Source organism: Elgaria multicarinata, chromosome 1, assembly GCF_023053635.1.
Source record: "Elgaria multicarinata webbii isolate HBS135686 ecotype San Diego chromosome 1, rElgMul1.1.pri, whole genome shotgun sequence".
In the NCBI taxonomy this organism is placed as follows: Eukaryota; Metazoa; Chordata; class Lepidosauria; order Squamata; family Anguidae; genus Elgaria; species Elgaria multicarinata.
Genome location: NC_086171.1, coordinates 172,493,750 through 172,510,825, shown reverse-complemented (window position 1 = coordinate 172,510,825; position 17,076 = coordinate 172,493,750). Strand labels below are relative to the sequence as shown.

The following is a 17,076-nucleotide window of genomic DNA, read 5'->3' as shown; positions in this document are numbered from 1 at the left end:
TATTGTTATTGTTTTTACTGTTGATATTATAATAGTTTTCCTACACAGTTGTAGAAAAATGCATACAATTTGCAATGGTAATAACAACAACAACAACAACAACAACAATGCATTTTCTTTCACTTTCTTTGTCTTTGTAGTCCTTACAACAACCCTGATAGGTGGGCCAATACTATCATCACCCACTCTAGCTTGAGATGGCCCCTAGAGTTGGTGAGAAACAGTTCTTCAATCAGATACAGTCGTGTGAAAAAGAAAGTACACCCTCTTGGAATTGTATGATTTTACATATCAGGACATAATAACAATCATCTGTTCCTTAGCAGGTCTAAAAATTAGGGAAATACAACCTCAGATGAACAACAACACATGACATATTACACTGTGTCATGATTTATTTAACAGAAATAAAGCCAAAATGGAGAAGTCATGTGTGAAAAAGTAAGTACACCCTTACTGCTTCCATAGGAATTAAGATGCTAAGTAGCAGACAGGTGCTGCTAATCAAATGCCTGTGATTAATTGATCATCAGCAAGTATGACCACCTCTATAAAAGCCAAAGTTTTTTCAGTTTGCTGGTCTGGAGCATCCAGGTGTGTGTTAACACAATGCCAAGGAGGAAAGACATCAGCAATGATCTTAGAGAAGCAATTGCTGCTGCCCATCAATCTGGGAAGGGTTATAAGGCCATTTCCAAACAATTTAAAGTCCATCATTCTACAGTGAGAAAGATTATTCAAAAGTGGAAAACATTCAAGACTATTGCCAATCTTCCCAGGAGAGGACGACCCAGCAAAATCACCCCAAGGTCAAACCGTGCAATGCTCAGAGAAATTGCAAAAAACCCAAGAGTTACATCTCAGACTCTACAGGCCTCAGTGAGCATGTTAAATGTTAAAGTTCATGACAGTACAATTAGAAAAAGACTGAACAAGTATGTTTGGAAGTGTTGCCAGGAGAAAGCCTCTTCTCTCTAAAAAGAATGTGGCAGCACGGCTTAGGTTTGCAAAGTTGCATCTGAACAAACCACAAGACTTCTGGAACGATGTCCTTTGAACAGATGAGACCAAAGTGGAGAAGTTTGACCATAATGCACAGTGCCATGTTTGGTGAAAACCAAACACAGCATATCAGCACAAACACCTCATACCAACTGTCAAGCACGGTGGTGGAGGGATGATGATTTGGGCTTGTTTTGCAGCCACAGGACCTGGGAACCTTGCAGTCATTGAGTCGACCATGAACTCCTCTGTATACCAAAGTATTCTAGAGTCAAATGTGAGGCCATCTGTCTGACAGCTAAAGCTTGGATGAAATTGGGTCATGCAACAGGACAATGATCCCAAGCACACCAGCAAATCTACAACAGAATGGCTGAAAAAGAAAAGAATCAAGGTGTTGCAATGGCCCAGTCAAAGTCCAGACCTCAACCCGATTGAAATGCTGTGGCGGGACCTTAAGAGAGCTGTGCATAAACAAATGCCCTCAAACCTCAATGAACTGAAGCAACGTTGTAAAGAAGAATGGGCCAAAATTCCTCCACAACGATGTGAGAGACTGATAAAGTCATACAGAAAACGATTACTTCAAGTTATTGCTGCTAAAGGTGGTTCTACAAGCTATTGAATCATAAGGTGTACTTACTTTTTCACATATGGCTTCTCCATTTTGGCTTTATTTCTGTTAAATAAATCATGACACGGTGTAATATGACATGTGTTGTTGTTCATCTGAGGTTGTATTTCCCTAATTTTTAGACCTGCTAAGGAACAGATGATTGTTATTATGTCCTGATATGTAAAATCATACAATTCCAAGAGGGTGCACTTTCTTTTTCACACGACTGTATATCTGAAACTGGTCCAGTAATTCAAGGAGAAATGGTTTCGTGAAATGACTTCTCAACCTCGATTCACTTTGCGTATTTTGTGTTTTATGTTTTAATTTATTGTATACCACTCTGACATCTCTCAATGTGGAGCAGTTTATAAATAAAATAAATAAATAAATAAATAGTTCCCTGGACAGGTTATAATAAAAGTTAAAACCATCAAATATACAACTCAGATCATAAACCTGTCAAAACTAATAAAGCATGAAACCTGCAACAGAGGGTAAAATCAATATAGTAAACTTACCACAGCGTCGGAAATTTCAAAGACCTTAATATTTTATTAAATATCTGCAAAGCATTAGCAGCCTGGGGAAATAAAAGAGTCTTCACCTTGTACCGAAAAGACCACAACATGGGGTGCAAAGTGAGCACCTCTAGGGAGGGCATAACCAGGGTGCCTTGCATTGCATTTGAATAATCTAGGAGACGGGTTCAAATCTCACCTGAACCATGGATGACCTGACACACTCCAACTTCAGGCTACATTGCATACACATGTAGGGGGGTGGGATGGCTGAGGCAGGGGCAGGCCAAAGCCTCTTCTCCTCCTCCTCACAACCCCAGCTGCTTTGGAATAGCTGAAGGAGGGGGAGGGATCAGGATCAGGACCACTATCCTGGCACTGTTAACAGCAGCATTAGAACAGCAGTCTTTTCCCTGAAGCCCCCCTGACTAGTGGTACGGGCTTACCCTGAGCCACATGGATGGCCACAATGGGCTACATGTAACCTGAGGGTTGCTCACTCCTGTTGTAAAGGAATTTTTCCACAGCTCAAAATTCACCATGACTCTGGGCTGCTTTTGTTTCCTGTGTAATGTGAACTTCTCTTCCTAACTGAATGGGCCCATTGGAAGTTATTTAACTCATCAGCACCTTTCCTACAGTACACCAGCAATTGGATTGTACAACATTATAATTGCTAAGCTGATCCCTGGGGAGCTGATGGATGGATGTTCCTGCCTCGTGGCAGAACGATAAACTATTTATTTATAAAGGTACCTCCATGCCACCTTTCTGCCTTTACAAGGTAGTTTACAAAACAGAATACTGCAAAAGGAAACAGAGCAACATACAGCATTAAAATGATGCAGAGTCAAAACATTAAATTTCAAATTAAAAACCACTAAAAGCCAGGTAGAGTTAAAATGTTTTGGTGGTACAACAGGGCCTCAGAAATACAGGTAGTCTTTCAGATATTTTAGCCCTTAGCAATTTAGGGTTTTATAGAAGAGCAATCTTGACTAGATTGCATTTTAATTGCTTCTAGCTTTGTGATTTTATAAATGGCCATTGTAGTAGTAGTAATAGACATAATAATAATAATAATAATAATAATAATAATAATAATAATAATTTTTTTTAAAAAAAACCCTAAGCTGCTAAACAATCTGAGTCATAATAATTTATACATAACTAGTGAATCCCTCTCTGGTTACCAGGCAGATGCATCACTGCTGGCTGGCTTAATGCCAAAGTGCACTCATTTAATACCCAAACACTGGATCCATAAGCTATATATCAAATTTTTAAATCAGCCAATATTTACTAACCCAGGAATTCTTTTCCCCAGACATTCCTGATATGTGGGCATGTTGGTACAGCATTAGAAATTGTGTAAAGGCAAATGGAGCATGCCCATCTTCCTCACCTTTCATTTACTGCTGAGTCAGCAATAATCTGCATTAGGTGCAAAGGTACAGATGGATATGCAGATAATGCTGGAGGCTGTTGTGTTTCGTGGTTATGAAATATCCATTCCACCCAGCCTTATTTAAACAAGACAATGGTGAGAAAGTGAGAACCTTGAAGCATAGTAATAATCTGAGCATTTCCTATCACCCTTTTAAAGAGAAAAAATGATGTAATGATGTGTTTCCCAGAAGGATAGTTTATGTCAACATTTGATAATGGCAGAAAGCACAATGTTTAAAACAAGCTACTCTGGGGGAGGGGGAGGAGAATAGAAGTTTTATAGCACACAAATTTATTTTAAGCCATTCTTCCCTTGCTTCCCCAAACACACTATTTCATGAACGGAGAGATGCCATAATTCAATGGCACAGCACATGCCTTTATGTGGAAGCCCCAGTTTCAACCCCAGGCATTTCCAGGTAGGAGGTCTCTGGCATCAGAGCTAGGGAAAGGTCTGGTCAAGGTCTTGGAGAGCTACTCCCCCATCAGAGCAGATAGTACAGGACTAAGTGTACTATCTGGCCTGACTTGGCGTAAAGCAACAACATACATAGATATAACATGAAAGTAGTTCATACCTTGGCATATAAAATCTCTCATCAGTGTTGACAGCACCTGCTAGAGGTCTTCCCGAACTCCCTCTAAGGGACTGCAAAAGAAAAGAAAAATTACAATTCAGAACTTTTAGAAATTTAATAACATGTTTTGAAAGCACTTCTCATAATGAACAAGACAAATCCTTCTTTTACAGATTATGACTGCTGAGTCTCATTTGAGAACGAAGAAATGCTCCCTAGAGTACATATGGGGCATGTTTGGACAATTGTGGGGCGAAAGAAGCTATCATGGCTTCTCTCCCTGCTCCTGGGTGTGCCATGTGCATGGCAGTTGTTTATATAATTTTCCATGCTGCAAAGCAGGTTGGTGTGTTGTCTGAACCCAGCACACGTTACAGTGAGGTTGGCTTCGTACCCAGCCTACAACCCCTACTGCATGTCATGGGTTGTAGGGTGGGTACGAAGCCATCCCCACCGTGTCACACACCACATTTGGATAACAAGCCAATACATGCTGCAGCGCAGATAATTATGTAAACAACCAGCACATGTGCAGCACACACAAAGGTTGGGAAAGTAGCCACAATAGCTTCTTTCCCCCTGCAATTGCCTGAACCCAGCCACCATCACAGGCAGCTGAATTAATCTCTCAGCAAATCAGGATTTCAAAAGTGAATGCAAGTTTTGTATCCTGGCATTTGTGTGACCTTATTAAACTCAGCAAGAAAAAAACATTTGAAACTGGAAGTCATATGAATTGCATCAACAAGACTCAACAGGGTAATATCACTCACTATATGATTCCATTATCTGAGCCTTCTGACCATGAACTATTATCATCAGAGTATTTGCTCAGTCAGCATTCCCTGGCCAATAATGTAGTATACAATTTCTAGAATTTGGCATTTTGTTTTGTTTTTTCCAAATACATCACACATCCACAGAGCATGGAGCAGAATAATATCATAGCCTCCTTTTTTTTAAAAAGAAAAGACGCTATCTACAGTATCCTAAAACTCCCACTGTACATTCTTACATTATATTATGCTAACTGCTGAACAGGCCAACATTGTCTAAAACGCCATGCTGTACTGAATGACTAATACTAGAAAACAATAGAATTTTTACATGAGCTGTTTGATGAGTTTTGCATTGGTTCTCTAAGAATTCAGACACTTTAATTTTAATCCCCTTTGTGGAGGACACAACGGGCATACGTTAGCTAGTTTTTCTAGGGGGCGGGGACAATTCCACACACTAAAAAATCAATACTGCACTGAAAATAAAATGTAAAGCAACTCGAGACTACAATGGCTCAATGCAGCTTCTGACCACAGCATAGCTGAAGAGCAAGTTTGTAGCTATCCCAGATGACATTACACAGAGCGTATTTCTTACACATACTACTCAGCTATTTCTGTTGAGAGGGGAGTAGTCCCGGAGCTATCCCTATTATACAAATTCCTCTGGGATGCCTAGAATTATAGCACTGAAGTTTGTACAGTACTGTGTCTCACAGTTTAAGCTTTTTTCTTCAAGGAAAAAAGCATATCAGGGGTTAAGCAAGGGAGAATCCAAAGAACCAGGTCTTTGGAATTATGTTAGCTGCCGATGCTATGGGCATGAAATTGTTGAAGGCATCAGTAGAAGTGACTGGTTTGAGTGTGTGTTTACAGAAAACTGCCCCCTTTCCCTATCAAGATTAATCAATTAGTATGAAATGCATTTCACCCTGAGAATCAGCTGGTATACTACAACTAGCATTAGGCTTATGCTGAAGTCCTATTCAAATAAACAAAAGTTGGGAAGCAGCACTGTTTTGAGTTGTGCACATCCCACCGAGAACAAGGTTTGCCTCTGCATTCATACTAAGTTAAAACGGAAACACAACCAAGAATACAATTTTGGGTATATTTAACATCCATTTTCTAACAACAGGAGAATGGGGAAAAGAGGTACTGGCAATGAAGTAATAACAGAACTATCCTAAATAAATGCTCTTTCTCCAACTTCTCCTGACAGTTGCACACCAGTCCATTCAGACAAAACTAGACTCACCTGCAATTTTGGAGGAGAGGCAGGTTTCATACTGAACTGTACATGTGATTTGTAGAATCACATGTACAATTCAGCAGCAGTGATTATGGAATAATGGTGCTAAGCAAACAAGGTAGTATCACGACACTGTTCCACAGACACCCTTCTTTCAGTCCAGGAATAAATATATCCATAAAGCCTATAAACCTATCTTTATTTTAGCGCAAACATTATCAAGTGATCCAATTTTTTATTTAACTAATTTATTTACAATATTTGTATATTGCTCCAAATCCAAGATCTCAGAGCAGTGAACAGCAGATAGAATAAAAGAATAAAAACACCATATGAAAATATAATTACTATTTTTTAAAATAGTAATTGTTACTATTTACTCCCAAAAAAACTAGGGAACACCTAGTTATTCTCAAAAAAACACAATTCATACAATTTCTAATTGCATGAATGGCATCATGTCTGGTTTAGTTCTCAGACTAATAAATTTCCCTCAACTAAACACAGAATCATTTACTACTGAAGAGTCACCACGAACACAACAACCTAGGTCTAAAGGCGCACAAAGACTGCCTACATCAGCAGTGAAAACGTCTTTTAAATGGATGAAAAACGCCAACTGATAATTTGACTGGGTTTTTTTAAGCCTGTTTTTAAAGAAACCATAAGCATTACCTGAACACATTTATTTCAAACACTGCCTACTTTGCTATTTTTATGCTTCATGAAGGAAGTGAGGAAAATACAGCTTGTATTTCCGCATATTTTGAAATTATGTAGTAATCCAGATGATCCAGGTGTCTGAAACCATATTGACTCCGCAGAAACATGTAGAGCAAACTATATATCTTGTTCCACAATAGGACAGCATTTTACTTCTTTTGTATCTCAACTTTTGGTAGGATCTCCTTTGATTTTCTGTACAAAGCATAAGAACTAAAGGATAACCGTTCCAAGAGGGCAAGTTAAGAAACTTGTGAAAGTAATGCTCGCTTTCTTTCAGTAATGAATGCAATGAGAAACACAATTTTTTGATATTAAGTGTTTAGGAATTCAGCAGAGTAATTGATACAATAAACTGCTCGAACGAATAAGTGCACCAAAATATTAGTACAAAAAAAATGCACTTTAATTGTGTTTGAAGTGAGGAACTGCAGTGGGTAGAAGTAAAAGTGCAAAATTGAAGATGGTCTCTGAAAAACTGAGCTGAACAACATTTTCTCCTCATCAAGTCACTACAATATGTAGTCTCGCAGACTCAGCAATCAAAACCTGTTCCCAGACTTTACATAATACTGTCTTACAGCTTTTGCAACTTGTCCAACTGTGACTTGAAAAGGCCTCAAGTGATAGTCCAATGTGTTTAACAAATGACAGGCCTTAATGCCTTAAGGGCCAAGCTAGATCTGTAACAACAGGTCCATGCGTATTAAAACTTGAACAATTTCTACACTCTTAACCATCTAGTAAAACACTCCTCGCATGCACATCAACGCAGAATAACTATAGCTATCGCTTCTCTTTAACTAAGAAAGATGTTAAAGATACCAGTTTCCAGGCCATATTTCAGATGGCTCCTAGTTTGGGCCATTTTATTGCCAGCTCAAAGAGATTTCATCCATGGGCAGTTTGTCATTATTCGTACAAAAGGTTCATGCAAGTTTCACTATCACTTTCTAACCATTTGGCCAAACCTCCCAAAATAGAAAAAAAATCAGATTACTGAGTAAGTATTACTGACATCTTGCAGCACCACATCTTCGTCTGCATTTTGTACTAAAATAAAAGTATAGTTCATCAGCTTTTCTCTTTAAGACACATGCCAGTGACAAGCAACAAAAAGATCCGGCCGCTACATATATTTTAAAGAAGGAAACAGCAACTATTCTCTCTTCCTACGCATCACTGCAAGATTAATGCCTAAATGGACTGCCTGCTCCTCCTCTGCTATTCAGTTATTCTGGGCCTAAAGTGGAGGATGCATCACTTTTCTGACACCTCTATTACTTAAGTTTTCCCCTCTAGTCAGACAGCTCTCTTTCTTTACAATGCCCTTCACTTCCAGAGAAACATCATTTTCCGTCTTCCAGATGTACCACTTCTTTAACCCTCCCTTGGTTTTCAGAAGTACATGGCAGTTTTTATTGTGCTTGCTCCTTTAAATATACTCTAGTTTTGTACCATCAAGGGTCAAGTTTGCATTGATGCAGAACTTTAAAAATAAATGTCATAGACTTAATCTGCAAAATGTTTAAATAAAAGACCATATACATAGGGCTGCTCAAGTATATTTTCTATGTATATTCTCTATATTTCCGGTTTCCCCCGCCTTAGAAGGTAAAAATGCCATAAGCAGCAGAACAAGAATAAGAGTTGGAAGCAGAAAGCTGAATCCTTCTTCCCTACACAGACCTCCATCATAAAACCACAATGTCATGCAATATGGAAAGGACTTGTGACAAAAATGAGCAGTTATAGTGCAAAGCACTGACCATTTTAGGCAGCAACGCTGTCCCACACTGCACTGTAGAGAGAGAAAGGGGAGAAACAGTTTGTGTCTCTATGACACGGTGACCAAATGAACACTGCCCGCTATTGTGTGGAATGCGGCATCCATGAGGATTGTAAGGCAGTCCTCAACTCTCAACTTGCTGCATCCTTTTTGTATTGCATCTCTTGACTAACGGTGGAATCAGACATTACAGGAGACATGCCCGTGCAGTTAAACAGAGCAGTGCTGTCACTCTTTCCCATTCTCAGCATCTAGTACAGGGATGAGCAGCCTGGGGCCCTCCAGAAGTTTTGGCCTACAACTCCTATTATGCCTAGCCATCATAGCCAATGGGAGGGACGAGGGGAGCTGTAGGCCAAAACATCTGGAGCCCTAGAAGTTGCCCGCCCACAATTTAGTAAGTTAAAAACCACAGACAATATCTGCCCAAAGAACTCACAGCAGTATACATATGTGGTTCACCTCCACTTTTATGCTCACAACCATATACTCACAATGTTTAAATAAAAGACCATGTACATAGGGCTGCTCAAGTATATTTTCTATGTATATTCTCTATATTTCCATCTTAGTGCTGGCAGGTTTCCCCCCGCCTTAGAAGGTAAAAATGCCATAAGCAGCAAAACAAGAATAAGAGTTGGAAGCAGAAAGCTGAAGCGCTCTTTCCTACACAGACCTTTAACTTTTGTAAACCTCCCAGAGAGCTTCAGCTATGGGGCAGTATATAAATGTAATAAATAAAAACAACCCTGTGAGGTAGGTTAGGCTAAGAGGCAGTGAACTGGCCAAAGGTACCACCCAGGGTGTCACTGAGCAAGGATTTGAATCAGCTCTCCAAAACTCTACCACATTGGTCTCCATGTAACATCATTGCACTCTGAATTTCCTTCTACCTTTTTCCATTTCAAGGACTTTTGCTTGCAGGGACAAGGAAACAAACTTCAATGAAGTCACTTCAGGCATTTTTGCTAATTACCTTGTGGAGGGCAAAGAGAAGAGGCTGGAATTTTTGGTACCTCTCTCTTTCCACCCTAACAAGTGAATACTGGTAAACGTATTAGTGAATGCTGGGAAAATGTGTTTGCTGTGCAACTTGTTGACAATTCAGGGTATTCACACTTAATGGGCGAGCCTTGTGCCACCATAATATAGCCAAACAAGCAAACCCCAAAAGTTAGAATGGAGGCAGTTTTAATTAATGAATTAATTACATTTATATCCTGCCTTTCCTCCCCAATAGCGTACACGATGCTCCTCCTCTCTTCACAACAACCCTGTGAGCTAGACTAGACTTGATCAGTGACTGGCCCAAAGCTAAGTGGGGCCTAGAGCCCTAGTCCAACATTCTAACCGCTACCTGTAACACGTTTTTCAAATGATCACCTACTCAGTCACAGTTCTGAGTCTATTCAGGTCCAAATTCCATTGGTACCACGAAGATACCATAAAGGAGAAAACTCAACTCAATTTCTTTTTAAAAAATACAGTTAACTGGGTAAAAGGTGTTTGATTTTCCTATTTTGTCTTGCATATGTGCATTCAAGGTATACTCTCTCAGATGAGAAACAACACAATCCTACACATATCTACCGAGAAGTACATCCCACTGAATTCAATAGAACTTATTCCCAGTTAAGTGTGTCTAACATTGCAGCCTCTATATGGAGAGATGTTTCATATTAGATGGATTTGCAAAGGATACAACAACGCTTGACTCAAACAACTCTGCTGGTGGTTATGATAACGACAGGACTTTCATATGATAATTAATTCTTGCGGTTCATGCCAAGCTGTGGCTGGCATCGTTACTGTCTGTGGAAACATGTACAATTAAAAAGAACAGGTTGGTTGATTTTCATAAACTCCAACCAGCAGTGAAGTGGCTTTGTACTGTAGATTTCTTTTTGTTTCTAAAGTAGGTTGAAGGATCAGGAAGTTGTGTGTGATACAGCAGATGGAAGGTGTGTGATGGTGTATTAGAAAGAGAGATTTTAAGTGTTTCATTCTGTGTGGATGTTTCCAGTTTTGTGAGGAAAAGTGTGAAGCATAATGAACCTTTACATCTTCCTACTTCTTAAACAATGGCAAAAAAGACAAAAGAAATTAAGAGTCACATAACTGTAGAAATGCTCATTTAAACGAGTCATAATTTGGAAACAATTCATATGCAATTGTCTTATGAACTGAGCCTTACCCAAACATTCAAGATTTAGTGTGACACCAAAATCATATGACATGCACTTAAAATCTGCACATCTGTAACATCTTGAGAAACTAAATGATTTATTGGCATTATATGAGTGTCAAAGTTTGCCTAGTCTAGCTAGAAAGCTTCATTATTATATACCTTGTGTCGAAATTAAAAACAACATTTCAAAAGTTGCCAAAACTTGAGAGACCAGTTAGCAACAGTGCTATGGAAAGAGCTAACTTTGGGCTTTTGATCCTGTAATAATAGTACCACTCCATTCTGTTTATAGACCTCGTCAACAAGAGTTTACTAAAAATATGCTTCAATTTTTAGGAGCCAAGGAAACTATACACTAACAATTAAGTCACATGTCATCACTATGAAAAAGCTTTCAGATCCCACATCATGCAGGAGCTCAGCAACCACCTATGGAAGGGGGACCAGTCTATCTAAAGTGCCATAGAGAACTTGAGAAAACTCACTACTTCTGCCATGTGTGCTTTTAATTAATTATCAGCCTTTGTGGCATGAACTAGCACACTCACTCATGTGTGTGTGTGTGTGTTTATGTGTGCATGTGTATAATGTATATGTGTGTGCATGTGTAGGGCTAGGACAGAGTTGCAGAACTTCAAGCCTAGGGGCCAAATATGGCTTTCCAGGGGTTCTAATCTGGCCCTCCAAGGTTCCCCAAATGGCCCCACCCTTTTCCCCAACCATAGATTATTTGGTGGTTTCTTAACTTTTGTGCAGGTTGAAATGTTCTTCGGCGGTATAGAAATGCCATTTATAAATAAATGCCTCCCTGAGGCTTAGTTACTAGCAGTAAGACCTATACGCTAAAATTTGCTGGCATTTGGGGTATTATGGCCCCAACCCTTTGCTCTACCCACCACTGCTATGTAGCTCCTGAGAGCTTCTTCAAAATGGAATTCAGCCCTTCTGCACCCCTGGACTAGGACTTAGATCAGACATCAGGTGGCATTAACCCTGCAGGTCAACACTGTGCAACTGTGCTCTGCTGGAAATCTCAGGCAGATTGGCCAGCCAGTGATGACCATTCTCTGTGCAAGGAAAATGAAAAGATTCATTGTTAGTAGAATCGACTGAATACTTGATTCAAACTAACTGTGCAATAAGAAGAAAAGGAAAGGAAAGGAAAGGGGGAAAGGGGGTGGCAGCAAAGTCAGTTAACACGTATCCATGCATGAGGTCATGCTGAGCTCAGTGCAAGGCAAAGGATGAGAACACCCGCTCCTAACTCAAGCAAGAGTAAACAAAGCTGGGTTCGGATCAGTCTGTCTTATCAAGCTACTCAGATCATATCACTGGAAGTCCTCCAGCAATTACCATATGAAAATCTCATCACTTCTTCCAGTTTAACACACTTCATTTATTTATTTATGAAGTTACTTCATTTATTTATTTCTCAGATTTGTAACCACCTTTCGGCCAAGGCGCCTTATGTGGTTAATAAAATAATCAGAAAGTGAAATCACTTCATAAAGCAGCCAAACAGAAGAGATGGAAAAACAAGGCCTTATTAATTGCATCAACCTCATAAGAAATGACAAAAAGAACATAGGAAGGTGCCTTACAACAAGTTATTTGTCCATGTAGGTCATTATTGTCTATACTGAGTGGCAGTGGCACTCCAGTCTTTCCTAGCCCTATGGAAAGATGCCATGGATACCAGCTCTACCCTTCCCCAAAAAGGAAAGGAAAAAATTCTGCATGCTGAATAATTAGTTTCCCTTTGCTCTATGGTGGTCCAATTTAGCCTTATGTATGTGGTAGATGCAAGTGAGCAACAAATTCACACACCCTCCCCTACAACCCATAAAGCCTTTGGTGTGAACAAGTTTCTCACGCATAAGCTCGGCATTACACTGAAAGCTCATCAGGTAGCAGGCAAGCACACAATTCGCTCCTGAGAACTATTGCACATAGGACATCAACCCAAGGCCAAGTGCCAACCGAACCTCTGAACAATGAAGATCAGCAGCAGATCATTATAACCAAGTAGGTCAGTAGCATAAGCTCTTAAAGACTGGTCAGTGCACAGACTTCGTTTAATTCTCCCTTCAAGGTTATATATAAAAGGTTAACCAATCAACCAGAACAGCACAAGGTTGAGTGGAAAGCCACTTCCACAATGAGTTTCAAATGTACCTAAGATAAGGCAAAGCAAGTACTATTGCAAAAGTCAACCCACAGTACACAGTAATTATTAGGATGAGTCACCAAAGAATCATGGCAATATTTTATCACCCCATTACAAAGAGTCAAATACATGTAAAGATTCTTGACATAAAACATCTGCTATCAGTGGAAGTAGCTATTTTCTTTAAAATTGTATGCCTCACCATTGGAAAAGTCCAGAAAAGCAAGCTTTAAAGCTAGAAAATATATAAAATGGAAAGTGAAGTAAATTAAAGTCCTTTCTGGCTTAATCCCCAGCTATTAAGTGCAAATGAAAAGACTCCAGAAAATGCTGGGTTTTAATTAACTTCAATAGGTAAAGCAAGTTTCATAACTAGAAGCAAACCCAGAACATATTTTCATCCAATCATTTTCAGACTATTAACACCTGTGGTGACACGGGCTTTACATTAGTCTTGGTAGAATACTCTAGGTGGCCTTCCCCAACCTGATGTGCTCCAGATGTTTTGGACTTCCAGGTCCCATCAGCTCCAGCCTGCAGAACTGGTCTCAAAAAAATGTGGTGGTGGTGGTGGTGGATAACATGATAGGCAACATTTGCCTGCCCAAATTATTAAACAAAGCTTTCTCAATTTGTGCTAATATACTGCCGTGGTGGAAACAAGCTTCTGATCATATATCTATAAAAGTGCTTGGGTAAAAGGTGTTTGAAGGTCGTTGAGCTTGGTTCCAACATTTCAGCGGCACCCTCCATTCTCAGAATCCCTTATCATATTATCCCATATCAATCAAACCATTGCACTATATGCAGGGAGCAACATGAGCCAGGTACATTATATCAGAACTGCCCATAGTAATACAACATACTTCCATGGCTTTAGTAGGCCATTCTATATACACATAGAATCAAAGAATAGCAGAGTTGGAAGGGGCCTACAAGGCCATCGAGTCCAACCCCCTGCTCAATGCAGGAATCCACCCTAAAGCATCCCTGACAGATGCTTGTCCAGCTGCCTCTTGAAGGCCTCTAGTGTGGGAGAGGCCACAACCTCACCAGGCAACTGATTCCATTGTCGTACTGCTCTAACAGTCAGGAAGTTTTTCCTGATGTTCAGCTGGAATCGAGCTTCCTTTAACTTGAGCCCGTTATTCCGTGTCCTGCACTCTGGGAGGATCGAGAAGAGATCCTGGCCCTCCCTTGTGTGACAACCTTTTAAGTATTTGAAGAGTGCTATCATGTCTCCCCTCAATCTTCTCTTCTCCAGGCTAAACAGGCCCAGTTCTTTCAGTCTCTCTTCATAGGGCTTTGTTTCCAGACCCCTGATCATCCTGGTTGCCCTCCTCTGAACATGCTCTGAACGCACATTACAAGGCAAGATTTTAAAAAATCAATAGGGGTCACCAGGCAAACCAACCAGAACACTCATTCCACGTCAGTTCCCCAAATGCTTAACATCTTGTTTTGTGAAATATCAATTTTGTCGACAAACCTTAAGAAGCATAAGAAGTCATCCTGAAAGCCTCTTCACCATACCTGCAGGCAACTCTGGCAACCGACTCAAAAATCACTTGATCAATAACATCACTTAGTATAGAAATTACTAAGTTAACATACCAAGCATGAAGGAAAAACAGGGCTTTCCCATTAGGAAGTCTTTTCACATATTAGAAAGAAACGACGTCGCATGGATTTCCTGCCCCTACGAGTGAAGTATCAAGATATCATAAAAATGCAATTAATGTGGAAGCAGATTTCAAGCAGCCATCCCATGTGCCACTGTGGTAACGCAAACAGAGACTGTGCCAAATTGTGGGAGATCCAAGCTCAGAACCCTTCTCAGATGTAAAACTCAAATCACTGGTCTTGGGCAAATCCTCTAAATTGGTGGTGGGAAGTTATACATACCCACTGTAACTCTCACTAAGTCCCTTGGAACAAGGGACTAAATTGGTGGTGGGAAGTTATACATACCCACTGTAACTCTCACTAAGTCCCTTGGAACAAGATGAGAAAGCAAACTGAACATATCCCAACAGTTCTCATTTCTTTCAACTGATACATACATATATATTATTTGGGGGAGGGGGAAGAGAGATGTCATGATTCACACACAGAGAAAATCTGTCTTGTTGCACAAAACTGTTATTTATCTCAAATGAGAACTCCTTGTATTTGCATAGTCACTATCTCGGAGAGATCATTGCCTTCTGTAGACTTCTCATAGTAGGTGTTGTAACCTCACCCAAAAGTAAACAAGGAGCTGGAAGATATTGTGCTCAAGATAAGCAGCTATATAATTGTCAGAGTTGTTGTCATCCAGGAACACAAAATAGTTATGAAACATCCGAGGCCAATGTCTGAGAAGACCAATGATGCAAGTCTACCTGGGAAGGGCAAACATTTTTTAGACAGCCATGTAAACCAATATGGTTGAAAAAATACAGCCAGTTCATATCTGTACCACCTCAAATATGCATGTGGAGCACACTGTATGCCTGAAGTTCTCCCCCCAAACGCAAATTTCTTGAGAACCTAGTTAATGGCTGTAACAAAGTGATCTGACAGCTGGGCCTGAGGAGATGTCTGTCAAGGAAGAGGCCCCTCCTCCATGATAGAAGCCGGAAGGGAAGAAAGAAAGATCACAGGCTCATTGATGGCTAGGGCTTGCCAGTTGGGAGTAGGCAGTTAGTATGAGAGAGAAAAGGTGGTGGATTCTATCTAAGCCTGCCTTTATTCAGATTCCTATTCAGGAATCCAAGTAATGTGAACACATAAGGAAGGGAAAGATGCTAGCTCCACCCCTCTCTACCACCATTTCCATCATCCCCCTACATGTGGAAGGCAACTTTCTGAATCGGAGAATTTCCTCTATCCATGGAGGCTCTCCATGTGATTTGTAATTCTGGAACATCCACATGTAGAAGGTGCAAGAAACAGAGGCCAATGGGGAGAGGGTAGCATGGCGTGCCTCTTCATGTGCTTTCTTAATAACACATGAATAATAACAACAACAACATAATAATAATAACAACAACAACTAATAAAAAGTCTCCTAAGTCATATAGAAGTAGTACATGTCACAATGGGCATTATGAAAATGCTAATAGTAAACATCATCATCATCTCTCAGCACAATGAAGGTAGCACATGAAAGAGAAAGTTTCTATCCAACTCTTCACCTCAATGGGCTAACTTTGAATGTGCAGAGAGATTTTGAGATGGGGGCACTTCCAAGAAAGCAACCCTTCCACATATATTTCTAAGGTGGTATCATTTCATAATACCACATGACAAACAAGCAAAGTAGCTTATAATAGGAGTGAGCTAAAAACTGGAGGTTGAAATATACATGTTTGCTTATGATAAATTAACTTCAAGATGAAAGAAATACCTAACATTTCTAAACAAAGAAAAAAACCAATTTTCTGTACAGCAAAAAATTGAACACAGTGGCAGGGAAGAGACTAGGTACAGAGCTGCATCCTGTGACAAAACCTTTTACTATAATATGGAATTAAAGGAAATTCTTTAAAAGCAAATGGACATTTTTGCAGAGTGCATTTTTTGGAGAAGAGAGAAAAGGAAGAGTCCTTATTTGGAGATTCACCATGCTAGATTGTTACTGAAATTGAGAGAGGTGTATTTTGCAAGCTGTGGAAATAGACTCATAGGGATGAGTGAATACAGACTCCCAAAATTGCCTAACCTATTTGCAGGCAGTGAAATATAGGAAGTGGAAATTATTTGTGAGACAGCAGGGGCAAAAACAAAAAACAAAAAAGAAAGTTCTTGGGGAAAATTCCAAAGTTCTCTTGAGAAATTTCAGCTCAGTGAATAATGAATGAATTTTAAAATATTAAAAGTGGATGCCCAGCTGCACCTGAAATTCTCCAACCTATTCATGGGTACAGAAGTGGGGGAGGAGGGCATTTTGCCAAATATTCTTGAAAAATTTCACCCCCTCCCCAACAGCTCAGGGGGAGTCCGAAAAAGAAAAGAAAGAAAAAACTAA

At 39.8% G+C, this 17,076-nt stretch overlaps 1 protein-coding gene across 1 annotated transcript in view; it reads right to left on the bottom strand.

Moving 5' to 3' along the window:
- The window catches only part of RAP1A (RAP1A, member of RAS oncogene family), a 113,827-nt gene that overhangs the window by 48,295 nt on the left and 48,456 nt on the right, over positions 1–17,076 (bottom strand). The window contains exon 2 of the mRNA XM_063143047.1: positions 4,167–4,237. The gene's annotated coding sequence lies outside the window, so the exon portion shown is untranslated. The remainder of the gene's footprint in view (positions 1–4,166; positions 4,238–17,076) is intronic.